At 40.5% G+C, this 18,181-nt stretch overlaps 1 protein-coding gene across 1 annotated transcript in view; it reads left to right on the top strand.

Moving 5' to 3' along the window:
* Nucleotides 1–18,181, top strand: part of LOC131990219 (adhesion G protein-coupled receptor L3-like) — a 229,100-nt gene that overhangs the window by 14,096 nt on the left and 196,823 nt on the right. The window contains exon 2 of the mRNA XM_059355625.1: nt 11,789–11,874. The gene's annotated coding sequence lies outside the window, so the exon portion shown is untranslated. The remainder of the gene's footprint in view (nt 1–11,788; nt 11,875–18,181) is intronic.

Below are 18,181 nucleotides of genomic sequence, written 5' to 3'. Positions count from 1 at the left end.
TTAGGCAATAACTCTTTAAGAACACAAAGACGATTGTCAATTGCATGCCTGCGACTGGTGTGTCGGTACTGGATGTAAAGCGTGCGTAATTGTTTAATGTGGATATAATTCTGAGGATACCCTGAAGAATGAGTTGTGATGGTGACTCTGCGGCCTCGTTGTACTAGCTGATAGCTGCCGGCTTTCCATTAGTATGCAGCTCCCCTTTTAGTTGAGCACTGTGCACTGGTAACCACAGCACACCGCTGCTCACTATTATGAATGCTTCTGGTTTCTTCTTCCTCCCCCAACCCCACCTTTTCCCTTTTGCAGTGCAGTCCTCCTGTTTCTTTTGCATAGCAGTCCCCCCTTTCAGACGACTACATTTGACATTTATGGTGACAGTTTGATGTTGGAGGTGGGATTTGGGGTGGGTTTAGGTGTGCTTTCAGGCTGTAATGTAAAGGTTATCCATACCTTGTTCTCTAGTGCCAGCAAATGCAGTGGATTGTCAAAGCTTTTCATTTCTTTCTTTTGTAGCTCTTTCTTGTAATTCAAAGGAAAAAGATGTGCTTTTTTTCCTTGGATTGTGTGCTGATGCATTAGTGCAGGTAGCTAATGTTTCTTCTCCCATCCATTCAGTTCACTCACATGTACTCATAGTAGGTGCCCTGATGAGAACACGGCCCTTATCTCCCACCGTACCCTAGAAGAATTGAACACTTTTCCTCCCATAGGCTAACATTAAAGCAGTCAATTGCCACATGCTATCACATCAGCCACTAGCATGGAATAATGCAGTGCAGGTTTTCAGTGATAGAAAGATGCCTATCATTATTTGCTGAGCTTTTACTCTCCTCAGGGCTACGTGTTTAATATGACTCTACAAATGTGATTTAGTGGGCAGATAGCCTCGGGACTGAGAGGTCGCTGCTGCAGAGACCTCTGCTGTGTAGTATACGGCAACAATGTATGTAGGTTAAGGTTATCTTGCAGATGTTGTGGAACCGAATACAGCGGAGGTATTCTCACAGAACGTATCGTCACGCATGGGGGTTGGCGTTAGTGAACAACCACCAAGGCTTTTTGCTTCATTATCAAGGGCAGCAACACAGACCAAAAACTCTTCGAATTTTCCACATTATTTCCCAGTTTCCAGCAGATTCTTTCTTCTCTGATAAAATGTTGGATATTCTTCTTGGCATATCTGTCCTTCCTTGCTGCACATTTCCTGAAAGCACTTTTTCACGGAGCTTCACATTCATATGGCATGTTTTCCTTCAACTCTCATCCCACCCCTTTCTATATTCATCCTCAATTCAATTACTTTTTGGTTTCAGCAGAGACTCGTTCTATACTATATTGCTCTCCGATGCGTGTTGCTACCCCACAGATTTATGTCGGAGCTGAAGGATGGCTGTCCAATTTTCTGCATGGATAGCGGTGCCGGTGGCATTGTGTGTGTTTTAAAAGCTCTTGTCAGATGCGCGTTAAGGACGTATAGACCACACAGCCATGTAATTCTTCCAGACAGTGGCCATTTCTGTCACAAACTGCCATTAGCTTGTGTATCGCAGTGATTTGCTATTTGCTATGTGAGTTCTTACAGCCCAGCAGAATCGTAGTGTCTGAGTAGATGTGTGTGTATTGGTATGCATTGGACTGGATTTGAAACCATAAATCAGCGACCGTGGGCATGCATGTCTTAGTAGTTAAATTACTCAAATTGCTTGTTTTTTTCTTCACCGGTTATTCATTTGAGAGATAATAATAAATGTTACCACCTGAATGGTCACTTCATTCATCCTTGTAAATGAGGAATGAATACCAAATTAGAAATTAGTCTAAGCAGTTATGTTTGTTGTTGAACCTTTTAAATGTTTGCAGAATAACTGATGGTGGAAATTGTTTTTTAAGGGAAATTACTTCCTCTTTCAGTGGCTTGTCATATTTAACTCATTTATAATAAAAAAAAACAAAAAACAGACTGCTATATTGTAGGTTGTAGTATAACTTCATGATAATTTATTCTGATAAGCCCGTTTTTACTTTTGGCTGTAGTCGTAGTAGTCAAACTTATTTCAGCAGAATCTGTCTAAAAATGGTAGACAACCTAAATCTGTCGCATGGCAGCAGACAGCTCCCCAGCTTGGGGTCACACAGCCCATTACTGTGTTGATGCAGTTATAGTTATGTCTTTCTTTGTAGTCACAGTGAAAGGTTGACGTGCCCCCAGCTGACCGCCCCCTCCTCACAGGGGTCCTGCGATATCTCGGTTGTCTCCTTCCAGGCCTGAATGGGCACATTGTGCTGCTGCCTGCCGCCGCTCTGCAGACCACTAGGTCCTCCAAACACACCTGTCAAGCCATGTCCTTGGCGCCTTGGGTGCTGAGACACTCCAGAGCCCCCCTGCTGCACACATGGTTATTGAACCCTTGCACTCCCATACAAACACACATACACACACCTAAAAGCAGTCGTATGTGAACAAATAAACACATGTGGTTACGCCGCCTGTGTTGAGACACAGACGTGTATACACAGAGACATACACAATTGAATTTCACATAAACACAGAGCATGCATACATGCTCTTTCACACACACTCAAAGACTTGACTTTATTGGAAACACACCTCTCTCCCCTCGCCTATGCCAAGGTTATAATTCAGTGTGCAGGCCGGCTTCAGAATTCAGAGAGGGTCAAGTTCCATATTTGTCAGAGTGGGGAGGGCAAGGGCGCAGAAGGTTTGTTGGGGCGCACACGCTCGCACATGGAGACGGATTCAGAAGTAAACTACCTGTAACTCGATCCACTGCTTCAATCAGTTGCAGGTTTTCTGTTTTTGAGTTAAGAGGAGAACCGTTGTGGAACAAAGTGTCCTCTGCTTTCCTGTAGCAAATATGTGTGCTTTTACATTAGTGCTGAAATGATCAGGTACATTTTTTTTCATCATTTAAGAGCTTAAACAATTACTTAATTAATTTATTAGTGAAAAATGTATGACCACAGTAATGATCACAAAAATGATCTTGTCTGAGTTGATTAAAAGTACAACATGTAACTTCTGCATTAAAGCATCTAAAAATGGCTTGACATATGTTGTATATTTTGTTGAGTTGTTTACATACATTACCCCATTTCCCCCCTTCATTTTAATGAGAGGGACATGCTCAGTGTATGCATGCCATATCCCCTTTAAGCAACAGTGATAGATAATGCGGTTTTTAAAGTGAAACTGCTTTATTTAGTGTTTTTTTTTCTTTCAGTTTTAATCCCTGGGTTCGTCTGTTTTGGAGTGGAGCAGACCTGCAGAATATTCAGCTCCCAGTACAAACCTCTTGAACAATGAACACTGAAAGAATTCTAACCGGGGAAATTAACTGCAATGATGGATTTACTTTGAACCACTGGCCGGACATTATGTGACATTAAGAGAAAATATTCTGTACATTTTTCATCATTTATTACATTTTATAGACCAAATGATCAACACTTTTTTTGAAAAAAATAATTGGTACATTAATTGATAATTATATTTAAAATGATTTAGGGATTTTATTACCATCATCAAAGAAAAAAAAGTATGAATAAGGTACATTGCAGCTTCTCTGTGAAACTGTATTGCTTTGCTTTGTTATCATTATGAAATACTTTTACTTTTACTGTTTAGGCCACAATAAGCACAATAATTAGCTTTTGTCCCTTTTTGACAGTGAACTTGCCCTATTTGTCGAAAAACATTTTATGGATTAAAGAAGAATGAAAATAAATGAGTTGTTGCCCTGGTTGAAATCAGTTCCAAGACGACATTATTTTTACTGGCATGACACATTTTGAGATGACTCTATAACTCATGACTCATTGAAGGTAATCCTCTTTTTTGATGTCTTGCAGCACTCATCTCAAGTAGATCCTGTCCATCTCTCAGAGTGTGTCACCGTGGCCTTGGCCAGTAACCCTGCACAGAACAAATGTGCGTTACCATCACAGAAAAATGCTAAATGGCTCATTGTAAATGCACACAACGTGCACCCTCGTGAAGGACCTATGGTGTCAAGTCCCACTAGTGTCACCCATACAATTTTCCCCTCTATTGACTTTTATGTTCTGCTGCAAGGTTGGTCATCGTGGTAGGAATATGTATGTATTTCAAATAAAGACAAGCGTGATTATCATAATGATATTCCCGTGCTAAGGTAAACAGCTAGCTGACCCCAGCAGCGAGGAACATTTCCATTTGAATGTATGGCATTTTGACAGCTTGTTTTTGACGATACATTTCATGCATTTAGTATACGGCACCGCGGACATAAAACCTTTTAAGAATCAGCTCGGAGCTGGGATTTCCAGGTGAGATCATGTGATAAGAGAAATCTTGTTTTGGCTTAAGAAGCAATCTTTGGCCCGGGGACTACAAAAATATGATATTTACATAAATATTCAAACGCATGAGCATGCATACACCAACAAGTAAAATGTAAAAACCGGAGGTGCTGTGTACCACAATGCATTATTCTGGATGTTGTGTGTGTTCATAACCTCTATCTTTTCTATGTTTCCATGGACACAAACAAGAACACAGACATGCCTTCAGTACAAACTACATCCCTTTCCAATTAAGGCCAATTAGGGCTCTTGTATAAGGAAGTCTTCAGGGTAGGGACCGTAGTGTTCGGTGTTGTACATCCCTCATCACCTCTTCTCATTGGTATGCCAACACGGAGTGTGTGAAAGAAATGGGGACTCTGGGAAAACATAGAGATAATGATAGAGGAGATGTAGTGAAAAGACATACGAGAGAAAGAATCCACAACACGACAGGAGTGGGTTCCTGAGAAAATGAAGAGGCAGAGAATTAGAGTGGGACTAAAGACTGAGAACGCAGGACATGTAAGTATACATTATCTTCCTGCAGTTGCCAGCAACCTCAGTCAATTGTTATCAGCTTCCCCGGAATTTAATGTGACCCTTGGGGGTAGGGATGCTGCCCATGCATTATAGATGCTGCCCATTGACTCAGGTTGGTAAGCTTCCCTTCCCTTCTGAATGAGCAGGCTATGATTACTGAACTGAAAATAGCAGTGCATTGTACTTTGTGTTTAATTTACATTTTATGAACAGAGGGCTTGTTTGTATTTCACACTTTGATGCAGTGATGAGTTGTTCTCCTTTGCCTTTACATTTTCATAGTGGATTTTAAAATACACTACTTCTCACAATGTGCAAGGTGTAAGAGTTACATTTGGTGGAAGTCATGGTATGTTACACTAGAAGTGCAGTTAACCTGAGGGTGCAAACACAATCTTTATGAAACTTGGTTATTTCTGTCTGAGAGCTCATTTGAAAGCCTGTATAATCTACGAAGTAGCATAGTGGAATAAGCACTCACAGTACTTCACATAGGAGTATGTAGGTTACTCGAGGCTGACTCTACTTGTAACACTTTCAATACATTTCTCTGTTCATTAGCCATATCTCCTTTGCCTTTGGCCTCGGCATGCACAGGCCGGCTTGTCAGTTACAGTGTCACAACCACAGGGTCATTTAATTTAGAGCCCTGCTCCACCGATTAGAGCTTTTGTTGTGAGCCGCCGTGACTACTGTAACACTGGTGTTTGGGTCAGCGATGGGCACAATAGCTTAGTTACTCTCGCTGACTTCCTCACTATTGCCTCTCACTCTCCTTCTCAGCACATTTTCCACTTGGCTGATAAAATAAGCCACTCTTTGATGAGCTTTCGGCAGGCCACGGTGCTGTGCCTCAGTAAATGCTTTTATAGAGACACACCACAGGCTGTCGACTTGGATCAGTCATACAGCGGCTGCATGCATCCACTGCTTTCTCATATGTTCTTTTGTCTCCTGATAGCAGGTTCTTTTGACACACAATGATACGCTGGTGGTGGAGCTGCTAATGTATTTCAAGAATGCCCTACAACTACAATATGCAACTTTTCCCCCTCGAGGCAGAAAGGATATTGTTAGTCCTGTCCTGTTTCTGTTCACTTGGTCACTTTGCCCCTATACTTTTCATCATGATTACCTTGAAACAGCATGAAGCCAGAGAGTGAGGTTAGGCAGTTCAGACTGCAAGTACAGCAAATAAAACAAAAACAGTCTTGGTTCAGTTCATATTCATGTAGATTCATACTTAGCCATATACAATCACGGTTTCAATGTTGCGTTCACATCCACATTTGAAATCTTGCGACAACAAAAACGTTGAATAATGACAAGAAGTGTTTTTGTTCGACATTCTGATGTCAAAATTAAGTTAACCTTCAGATTTTTGGTTGCCAAATTTTATCACTACATAACTTTATCCTTTAAAATATGGTGTTAAGTGTTGTCATAATTAGTGTATGGATTCTTGAGTCATTAAAACATATATATTGTGAGTTCACAGTCACCTTGACTCTTGTCTGCTGAGATCAAAACAGTCCAAGTTGAGGTTTGAGGTGCCAAATTTGAAGCAATTCTTCACAGATGTTTCTGAGATACTGCCTTCAGAGCAATGGTATGGATACAAAGTCATAGTGACCTTGACCTTTGACCCTTGCCTAATTAGTTCAACCTCACGTCTGTGCCAAGATCACATTCAAAAGAAAGACAACTTAAAAAACATCATGCCTCCAACAATGATTGCTGGCATGGAGGCATAAAAACACCCTGACCAATTGATGATGTTCTCATATGCATCATATTTAGCCATGTCGTTGTGTTTAGTACTGCTTTCCTCCAGTCATGTGGGCATGCTTTTAATATGAAAAGCAGCTACATCGGGTATTTAATTTGAATGAATAACAAACTCTTGTTCTTTAGTAGTGCTCTGTCACCCTGAGGCATGTGCTCCTTTTTGTTTTCACTTCTCTGTTTTACCTTTAAGTAGTTGGGGAAAAAACACCTGATTATTTGCTAGCTTTTGTTCGAGTGTGTAATTGCTTTTTCAGATTAAAAGCATTGTTCTACATTCAAGTGTTTTGTATAGTTATTTATATATTATATATGCTTGAACAAAACTAAGTCAACAATAGCCAGCTCAGAAATCTTTGAATTCGGTCTCTCATCAACAGAGATTATTATTTTATTTATATGTTTGAAAGGAATGTTAGTTACACAACATTGTGGAAAGTGCCGACACATAGAAGATGAATCCACGATAGCTTCCCTGTTTCGTCTTTTCTTTATCTTTGTTGGAATGAACATTATAATGGATGATGAAACTCTACATCTTTCATAGCAGGAAAGCATTGTTCCACCCAACTTACTGTCAGGCGTGGTCAGAAATATGGTCCATTGCACTTGTAACCACACTCAACAGTGATATCCAGCACACTGTATCACAATGAGTCACTTTTAGGGTGTGAAATTAAATTCTGGCCTAAGTTCATGGCAGTGAAAGCAGGATAGTCAGCCTGTATTTCATCACTTTGTAATTTAAGAAATAATCATTTCACCATGGGAACTGAAAAACAGAACAGCACTGTGACGTGACATGTGACGAAGAAGAGGGCTACAAGCACCCTTCTCAGGACAGTTGTTTTTGTGTTTGTTTCTTGGGTCTGTGCTTTTCTGCAATGAGGGATCATTCACTTTCAGTTATCGAGTGATCCTGGCTGGCTCACTTGGCAGTCCAACAAAACTCTTGCACATCACTTTATGCTCTGTGTAATACTGACAGGCTGCATATCCTTAGCAGCCAGTGAAAAATAAATAACATGATGTGAAACCAAAATCCCAATGTCAGATTTGTTCCAGAGTAGTCAGAGTAAGCATCCTTTAACATGGAAATACTTTTTTGTTGGTGCAGTTTTTAAGAAATTATTTTTATTTTATTTTAAATGGTCTTAACAAGGAACTTTTAAGATAAAACATTTTGTAGTATATATGTTTTTTGGAAATAAATTAATTTCTTCATAAAAACGTAGGTGCTGTCCGTCCAATATTTATAAAAATGGTCCGACAGTTTGCCATTATTACCATAGGTAGCGGAAATTCTTTAATATATTAAAAAATTTAATCAATTAAAAAACAAGGCAAATTCACTTTTAATTTGAAATTTCTTCAAGTGGCTGGATTCATGGTCAAACAAGGTACATTTGTGATTATGCTTGGCACAACTTGTCTTCCAAATTTAGAGAAATAAATCACAATTTTAATTACAATTGCGATATTGCTCAGAAAAAAAATACATTTTTGCCAAATCATTCAGCCCTAATGTGGTTTTTCTGGTCTTGTAGTGTAAAGTCAACACATTCTTGAATAACTATAGTTCTGCTTTCATTAATGAGCAACATTGCATTAATAAGCAACTATCTCACATGGAATGACATTAGGTCATCCATGCCTGATACTTCAATAGAATCACATATCTTTGGAATGAACATCCTAGGAGTAATAGTACAAGATTGCCTTGAGTGCCTGGAACTGCCTGGTGTACATTTCTCGGTCCAAAACCCTTTGAACCCTTTGAAGATATTTTGGAAGCTTCAGTTCTCATCTACTGCCAGAATTTAAACACAGATGATTATAAGAGAGCAGGTTTGAATAGGTATGACAGTGTCTCTGCTCAGTGAGGAATATCAGGGAGAGGAGCGGTGACTAGGGGTTTTATAAGAGGTAAATGCATAAAATACAGAACTGCTATAAATACTGTAAAATAGCTCTTGATAGTTAAAAAAGGTTGCAGTGTGATGATGGCAGCTAACCACTGACCATTGAACTGTGGACAATATCAATATTTTCAATTGTCTGTGAACTCTGTTTCTCATTTTGCGCAACAATTTGTGGTTAGGGTTGTTACAATATGGTGTGATTGTGTTCTTTTCTAAACACTTCCAGTCCGCTAAATGACTGGCAGATGCTCTGTTGACCAAACTCGCTTCAGTGTTGCATCTGAATCGACCTATGCCATGGCATCTGCTTTCTCAACCAAAGTCCCAAATTTGATCAAACATAATGAACAGCAGATTTGATGTAGCATGGCCCCAGGACTTGTTCGGAAGCCAAGATCAGTCAGCCATTATGCCCAGATGATATTTGGAAGTTTGGTAATATAAGTTAGATTCTTTATTGTCTTTTGTAGCATCTCTCCACAATATGGAAATGGACCATTTCACTTATATAGCATATATGCTAATACCTGATGACAGCTCCAAACAGAATGTTTTATTTAATTTATTATTTTTTAGACAAAGATAAAGTGTTGATAAAAAGATATGTTGACATGAAACCAAGCTGCAACATCTGTGTCTGGAAAGTGAAGCCAATACGTAAGTGTCTTAAACCTGCATTCTTTCTAATGGCCAGCAGGGGCCGACTCCACTGGCTGTAAAAAAGTGTGGCTGTAAAGTATGAAAGTCAATGAGGAAATGACCCTACTTCTCACTTGATTTATTTCCTCAATAAATATTTTTCTAATGAATTTATTGTCCCAATCGCTGGTTTCAAGTCTTCAGTCTTCAAAACAGCATCATGTTCATTTTTGTAAATAATGAACCAATTTAAAGTAAAATAAACAGGAAAGCAGCAAAGTTTCCTTTGGGACATGGCTACTTTGTGATTGACAAGTAAGTCAGTTCAGAGGTAATTGTTACATTTTAGTTGTCTAAAACTGTGTTGTTCAGCATTTCGTTGTCCAAAAAGACACTCTCAACTGTTTATTTTTAATAAAGAATAACTATTTCTAACCAAGCTAGCTAGCCAGTGTTGGCATTGGCTCACAACTTGGCTTCCTTCAGGTGAAAACTGTAGTTCACAAACCAAATCCAGTGGCTAAGTCCACTTCTTTTATACAGTATAAGCATAAAACAGACAACCCCAATTTTTAAAAAAAATGATGTCTAATCCAATATCTATTTAATCTGCATATCAAACAAAAGCACTACTGATTAGTTCTTTATCATTTTGGCTTATTATTCATGACCCCAACCTACTATATGGAACCTCAATTACGATTATCACTTGCATGATTGCAGGTGAGATTTAATTATAAAACGCGTAAAGAGACTTTGCATCACAATAATGAAAGAGAGAAAGGTGACATGTTTTTTTAGCACTCAAGGTGAAGAAAAAAATCGTGCTTTTTTAGCTTTTATTGCATTTCGAATCTACCTCTGTGAAACCGTTCATATAGCTCATTAATCCTGCTCTAATTAAAGTTAACCACTTAACCTGTGCACACTGTTATCAGAGCTGCAAAGGTTTACATTGAATATGATGAGCGAGAAATGGAATGAGTAGACTGACAAGAAGGCTGAAAAAGAGAAAGTGGCACATGCTAAAGATGGATTGATACAAAGGCTAAGAGGCAGAGCAGGAGAGCAAAATGTGTGCGAGGGACAATGAGGCGGCGCAATAGGTGACTGGGGTAGGCAGTCATCAAAATGCTAATGTTGTATGGGATATTTACTGCAGAGTGTTAATGCAGTTTAAAACAGGCTCTTTGTCCTGCAGCCCATCACCAAGCCCCTGTTGGGCCCTAATAAATCAGCCATTAAAAGCTGATGTGACCTGAATAGCACTTCATACAGTGGCAATCGGGCTCTATCACCACTGTGGGAACCAGACAACAGCTGAAAAATTTATGAAGATGCCACTTAATGATGGTCGACCCAGAAGAGACTAAAATACAGCTTTTGAGTGTGTGATGCAACTCTGACAAACTCCTGGCACTGAAAAGTTTTTTTCTAGTTTATCAAAGTAAATCTTTGTCCTGGATGTGCACTGGCCTGTTAAAGATGATTTAAAGTTGTGTTGGCAGACAGTAAAAGTTCATCCTGCCGGACTGTTTAATTATTTCTCCTGTCATCTCAAGTATTTCCATGTTTTATTGACACAAGACTATGCTGCTCTGGCTCCTGCCGGCCTAAGAACAAAATGACCATTCAAGCGATTTCCCTTTCACAGATGCTCAATGTTGGGATAAAATCATAAGAGTTGGTTCATGCTCCTGTGACTGTTGGCATAAGATAGTCATAAAACTTAGTCCAGGCCTAAGTCTTTCCTGTCTTTATGTTGGAGTGGAGTGAATAAGACAGTGTAATGAATTTGTGTTTAATCCGCCATGGACCACCAACCAGCACTAACATCTTTGTGTCTTATTTCTTAAAGGGAGATTGGTGTGATATTCTGCACCAGGAGTAGGCTGAGTAAGAATCCTCAAAAGCAATCTGTAGTGACTCTGCAAGATCCAAATTCTTTTTAGTAGACTCAGTAGTTGTGTTTCATTCAACAAATTTCTATGCTATGAGAAAAGCTTGATGGAAACAGCAAAATTCGATAAAACTCTGAAAATGCATAAAAAGTTTTTCGCTCGCTTGAGGTGTTTTATGTCTTTTTCTAAAAATAGTTTGTTCAATAAAGAGGAGATGGAAACAATTTTTCTGAATAAGTTCTGACGAACTCCTGAAGACTTTTCTTCATTTTCTCTCGTGGGTAGCCAAATTTGTCCAATTAGCAACCTCTTTCGTTTTTCTCTCTTGCACAATCTCTACTTCTTCTACTGTTTACTGGCGGAGTAGCCTACAGCAATACATTACACTGCCATCTTGTGACCAAAGTATGTTTATGCAGCTTTGTTTATTCGCTGTAAATCAGCTGATGGAAACGTCCCCAATTGGAATTTTCTTTAATGCGACATTTCAGAATTTTACTTCAAAATTTGTTTTGACTTTAACGGAAATACGGCTAATGACTCAAAACCCACATTGTCTTTAGATGTGAGTGTTTCAGTCTTATAAAAGTCTTTTCAAATCTTCCAGTGTATAGTAAATCTAACTTGCTTCCTCTCTCTGTTTCTTTACAGGACAGAAAATGGTTTTACTATCTGGAATGTGATATGCAGGATTTGTGAGGAGAACATTGAGGAATCAAACTCCATCTCACACCAAGGTATTGTACAATTTTATCAGTATTTCAGGCAGCATTGGACCAAGGTGAAAATGTCTCATTACATGTCATGAATACGCATCAGATCCTAGATTAAGCATACATGCAGCTCCCCTCCACCTCTCAACACAGTGCAGTAATAAAGAGCATTCATGTGGGCCAATTGGGCTTGTTCTTTGTGTGCAATAGGATGTTTATGAAAATGATTCATGATTGGTACTCATCCTCATATGCAAATCTGTGGGACATCACTGGTAAGCCTTTAATTTCTGCCGCCAGCGACAGGGAGGGCTTTTTTGGTCGGTAACCATACGTATCTACCGAGCGTGTTTGGATTTCATTCCCTGATGCAAATGATGTTTTCAGTGTAATCATGCAAAAGCGCAGCTGGCTTCCATTTCTCTACCCCTTGAGTCTCTTGCTCCATACACGCCTCCCCCCACTCCACCCTATAACCACCCAAACCTCCATGCACAAAGCTTTTTCTCCTCTCCCTGTCTTTTTGTCATTGTTGTCTTTTGCAACCATGTGTTTACTCCTTGCTTCTTATACTTATCTTCTTTCCCTTTCCTTGCTCACTTGTCATGCCAGCCAAAGCCCTCCCCTCCTCATTCCGTCGATACACACACACACGCACACAGACACACACACACACACACACACACACACACCCTCTTCATTCTGAATGGAGCCACTAGCCTCGGTGCCTCCTGTGGTGAGCCTGGATTGAATTCAATTAGGGAGATTGTTTGCCCTCCAGAGTTTACTGGTGGGCTCTGTGGATGATAGGTTTGCCTGCCGACGCCCCCTCCTCTCTCTCACTCACACACACACACCTACACACACAAACATACCCTGCTACATCCATCGAACCAGCTTCCTCTTCATCTAACTCAATACAGCCAGCCCTCCTTTCGTCTTTTCCTAACAACTTCCTTGCGGCAGTGCAGTTTTTCTTGTGTGCACAATGTTTACATTTTATTTTGAGCCCCGGTTGATGTTATTTTATGACACTGTTTTCAACCAGATCAAGGCATTAAAACCTGCACTCTGGGAGAATGTGTCATATCACCTTCTTGATGAGGCCTCAGGGGCTCATATTCTCCATATGATGTGACGGGAGATTTCAGTGGAGAATAATTGGGAACTATATTTGAGCACAATCCCAGCATCAGCACACATTCCAGGATAATCCCATTTTTAGAATTAATTTCCCAGCTCGTGAGCATATCCGACCCAAAAGGAAGGACAATAAATGTTGCTGACATAGGAGTAATAGTCACATTAGTTGCAAGGTGAAAATAGAATTGTGCTGTCATTTGAATAACATTGAGAACAGCAGGTGATAGTAGCGCGTGGCACCTCATGCTTTTTAGATATGAAGTGTAAATCTGGTACAGACATAATGGCCTTTGTCTCTATTCTGTGTAGGAACACTTTTCAGTGACTTGTCCTGCAACCTGCTGCTTTCCTCCAGATGTCACGCTGTGTGAGTGTGTTACTGGTGCTCCTCAGGAATCAGATACTGTATTAGTGCTGAAAGATGTCAAATGAATTAAAAGCTGGGGATCGCTTTGATGATAAATATCCTAATGCACCCTGGCGTGGAATTACAACCTTCATTTGATGCACCTTCTTTTGCCTAATTTGCGGTCACTTTGGATTAACTCTAATCTGCTTCAGGGCGATCTTTTTTTGGGGAGGAAAGCAAATATCTTGGATTTACAAGCCAAATCTTTTGTAATAATCATCCAGGTTCACAAAGTAATTTAGACACTAACATATTTCTGAAAATTAAGATGTGGAGGATATTATTTAGGCAAAGTGTTTTTTTGAATATCCAGAAACCTGCTGAACTACAAATCTTCTTTTCAGCCTTGTGAGAGAGTACGAACCTCTACCACTCCTACAATGCTTTGCATACCCAACATGGTTGCCCATAGCATCAGCCATTCAAGTTAGTTTGACCATAATGGCCTGTGATGACATTAGTTGCCGCCAAGTTTTGGTTCTGTTATCTTAAAGCCCTGCCGTTTGTTTTCACAGTGTGATCCTGCCCGGACTTCTCCAAATGATGCAAAACAGGTCATTTGAATGGGAAGGCAGTGAAATCCTTTTGGCCGATGTCAGCAGTTTTCTTGCATTTGAATCCTGTCCAGAGGTAGTTGACTTTGCACGTCTTTGTTGTTGTGTCCTGTTACTCGGGCAACCACAGTCAGCACCAAAGCAGCCTGGCTCAAGGATACCGGACAGAGCATCGAAACCCTCTAAATGACCAAATTACTTGAAAGTCACACATTGCTTGATGTAGAGCACGGCTGATAATGACAAATTTGTTGACCCTCCGTGCAGATCACTGTTGTCTTGACAACTGCTGGAATTGTATTTGCTCAGACATGTTTGTGGTCATTTAATCTCAACAGGAGGAGAGTTCATGTGAGAACACTCCAGCAGCTGCGTGAAAACATCTCTTAGTCATCTCATCATCATTCATAAACTGTGGCTGAAGGATGAAGATGCAAAAAATATACCGTGTCTGTGTGCCAAATTTGCTAATTTATGAGAGTTTGGTTGAATTTTTTTTTTTACCTCAAACTAATTTACAAGTATTCATTTATGTGTTTGAATGGTTTAGGAGTCAAATTTCTAGAATAAATCAAAGGTAGATTAACCAGAATAAGACATTAATTTCCTTTTGTTTGAGCTCTTGTGGTTCTGAACTTGAGGCAGCTGTTACTTCACTGAATCCCTTTATTGGAGGCATATTTATCTGTGTGTGAGTGTTAGTTGTGCTTGATCAGCATATGTCAGCTGGCATATGTATGCGTACATTAAATGGCATGTGCGTCTGCTTAATGGGGTTGATTGCTCTGACGCGGAGAATGTTCACCCTCTCCACCTTTTCCAATACAATATTAATGTCTTCGTGGTCCCTTTATTGCTCTCTTGAACTGGATTATCATGTTAAAAGCATGAATCTTTTTAGCTCTGCTTTCTGCATGCATCCATGCATTTTTAATCCTGCATAATCATATCATGCTGGGAGGGTTTTCACACAGTCAAACAATTAAACGAGGTCAGAGGTCACCATTTTCGGAATTGAATCAGTTTCAAATTGGTTATTGCCCTGAGTCAAAGGAGAAGATCAGTCATAGACTCTTTAAATGAAAAGGACATGAGCATTGTGATTTCACTCATTAGTTTGTGGACGCCAGCTTTGAAGCCTTGACTGAGTCAGAAGTGTCCATATTCGGACAAGAGGGTGGAGCTAGGAAAGTTAAACATGTTTATGTCATGTGGAATGCTAATTATGACTAGCAAAATGCTAGGCTTAAAACAAAATGTACTTACTGGAAAAAATGTAACTTTTCACTGTGTATATCAACTGAAAAACACTGTTCATGGTCATGCTTCATGGCTGAGGAAAATGTTTCTTGAGGTCAAAAAAACAAATGGGAAGTAGGTTTATTTTTCTCATAGACTTTAATACAATCAGTCTTTTGGTTCTAAGGGTGGTTACTCTGCTGGAAACTCACACAGACCCCAAACAAGAAGTCACTATGGCCAGCAAAATAATACTGCGGTAAATTGTAATTTTTACACTTAAACAAACTAGTCACGCATTTATTAGTGAATTTTAGCTATGACAGCTATGAGAGTGGCGAGTCTTCTCAACTAAAATGTTATTCTTCTGGCGTTGGTCTACTGGAATGATCTCTGGAAAAATACTCTTTTGTAATACCTTGTAGTTTTTCTCACTGCAAATCTATCTCTCACACACACAAACTCACATTGTTATTGCCTGTCACAGCCCACCTCTTCAGTCCCAGAGGGCTATGCAGGTGAACGATTCACATGTTGATTGGTAGAGGTGAGTCCCTCCAACAATGGTGTGCCCCCCAAATGTGACAGAGAGAGCGGTAAATTTGGACAGAGCTATTTTGGTACGAGAAGGGGTTACTGGGATGTTAGCTCAAGTGTCTTGTCATGTGCCCGGCTGCTCTCCTGATACCTGCCCTGACAGTTTTGGTGTCTTAATAAAACAACACCCTTGACAGCGAGCTCACACAGCAGCCCAGTGGTCTCTCTCCGTCATCTCCTGCCAAGCCTTGCTCTCCTTCTCTCCCCGCTGTGTCTTTCCATCGCCATCCGCTCCTCACCGTGACCATTTATGCTAATGTAAACGAACAGAACGATCTGTTGATGACGATTAGATTCAAGCACTGCTTGCACCTCTGGGGCTACGCTGATATCATCTGACATGACAGAAGAATCCCAAGCAGCAATGGCCCTTATTTGAAAGACACCGTTGTTATTTGAGCCCCCAGGCATTGGGTTAGAGATATGGTAAGTGGATACTGAAGTCAGTATTTGCAGTCACATGCTGATTTAGTGGAAGCTGTTCAAATGTATCTAGTCCAGAGAGATGGCCACTAACTTGAAGAGTTTTTCCTCTTTGGTTTTTGTAACACTGAGTCTCTCTTGAACTTCGGCTGCACCCTGTCCAAAGCTTCAGCTCCAGCAAGGTGTGCAGCTCTAATCAGCTCTGTTTGATGTGCGGAGGCAGCAGGCTTTACGGAGGAGCCAAGATCTCTTAGGACATTAAGGGTAGAGAAGCGGGAAGAGAGGAAGAGATTACTGCTGGTCTTTTTATAGAGGATCACTCCATCTTGTCCTTTTTAGCTCACTCATTAGTTCTCGCTTCCCTCCGGACAGTGATTCTCACTTTCTGTCTCTCACCACGACCAAGGCCACTTATATCTCTTTGGTGTGGAGCCTGTCTGGCTATCAGTTAACCAAATATGATTCCCCAGCCATCATAAGGCGCTTGTGTGGTCAGCGCTACTCCAGTTTCTGGCAGGTATGAAGAAAAAAAATCAGCCCAGGAGAGGAAACAGAGACAGATGAATAATGATTGCACACACTTTTCTTTGTTGGCAGGAGAGGCTGTGGAGCCCATGACATGCCTTTTCTTCATTTTCTTCCCCCAATTCCCTCCATTTCTTCCCTCCCTTTGGCTAGTACCTGTGAAATCAGACGTCCCTCTGTGCCCGTCAAAAAATAACCAACACTCTGCCACTCTGCAACCGGCTGTCAGGGGAGTTCACCGCCTGACAACCAGCGTACACGCTGAGGTAATCAGAAGTTGTCAAACGTGAAGTGTCCTCTGCTTGCAGTGACTGAGAGTGTGCTCTGTGTTTGCCTCTCCAACGTCACAGCTTTGGCTCTACTGTAGGTGTACTAATGGCCTCTTTATCAACAGGGATCATTAAATAATGCCCTGCGACTGCATATTTGGCAGCAAAACTGTTGTTTAGCAGAGGAAAATGGAGACACAGATAGATAATAGGTGCTTGTTGTCACTGCCAGCCTACTAGCAAACCCAGTCATATGATGGAGCGCTTTCATACACTTTCATGACCTCTTATGATTATACATCATTTTCAAGTACATTGGCCGCTGTTCCTTTTTTACATATTCCCAAGTGGTTTATGAAAATTCAATTTGCATATTTCCTCTCCATATGCATGGCCTGCTCCTTAGCCCCTCTGAGGGGGGAGCGCCTGTCTTATAAAAACACAACCAGAGAAATTATTGAATTGCATCTGTTTATCTGGGATGAAGCAGAGCACCTCCCTGCTGTCAGCCCCGCAGTCTGTGTGCGAGGATCCCAAAGGTGCCATCACACCCGTCTGTCCTTTTTACGGTGGCTCTAAACCGTGGACAGGGGCTGCAATCTGTTTCCGCCCTCCCTTGAATTTTATTTACAGCCCCAGCCTGGCAATAAAGCCCAAAATTTATGACTTACTTTTTAATTAGAAATAATGTCTTGTAGAGTTTAAGTGATGGATGGTTTAATCAATATATAGACTGCGGCTGGCCCTATGATGAACGTGGCTATTGACAGCGTGCGGAGTAGCCTAACTTAACACTTTGTCTTTCAAAGAAATATGTAGTGTTTTGTTTGGTGATGGAAACTGTACACTGCCCCTTTCTGTGCCTCTTTTCATTCTTTCTCCTTCCATTTTACTGTCTCCTGCTACTCTGTCAACACTTTTTTTTCTCAACATGCAATGTTTTCTCCAGAATGAATCAACCTGCCCTGTCACACTGTATTTAGGCAATTATTTTACCTCAGTGAAACCCCATTGTGTTGTGTGCCACATTTGCTCAGGTTTAAATAAAATAAGAGCTGAAGGTGGGTTCTCGTGAATTGAATTTGACAAGCAGGGAGGAATGCAATTCTCGAAAAGGTAGAGATTTTTTTAATGGGTAAAGCAATTTCTTTTTTTCTCAGGTTCAGAGAAAA

This window comes from Centropristis striata, chromosome 17 (assembly GCF_030273125.1).
Source record: "Centropristis striata isolate RG_2023a ecotype Rhode Island chromosome 17, C.striata_1.0, whole genome shotgun sequence".
In the NCBI taxonomy this organism is placed as follows: domain Eukaryota; kingdom Metazoa; phylum Chordata; class Actinopteri; order Perciformes; family Serranidae; genus Centropristis; species Centropristis striata.
Note: the sequence above shows the minus strand (reverse complement) of the source record. Positions and strands in the feature narration are given on the sequence as shown.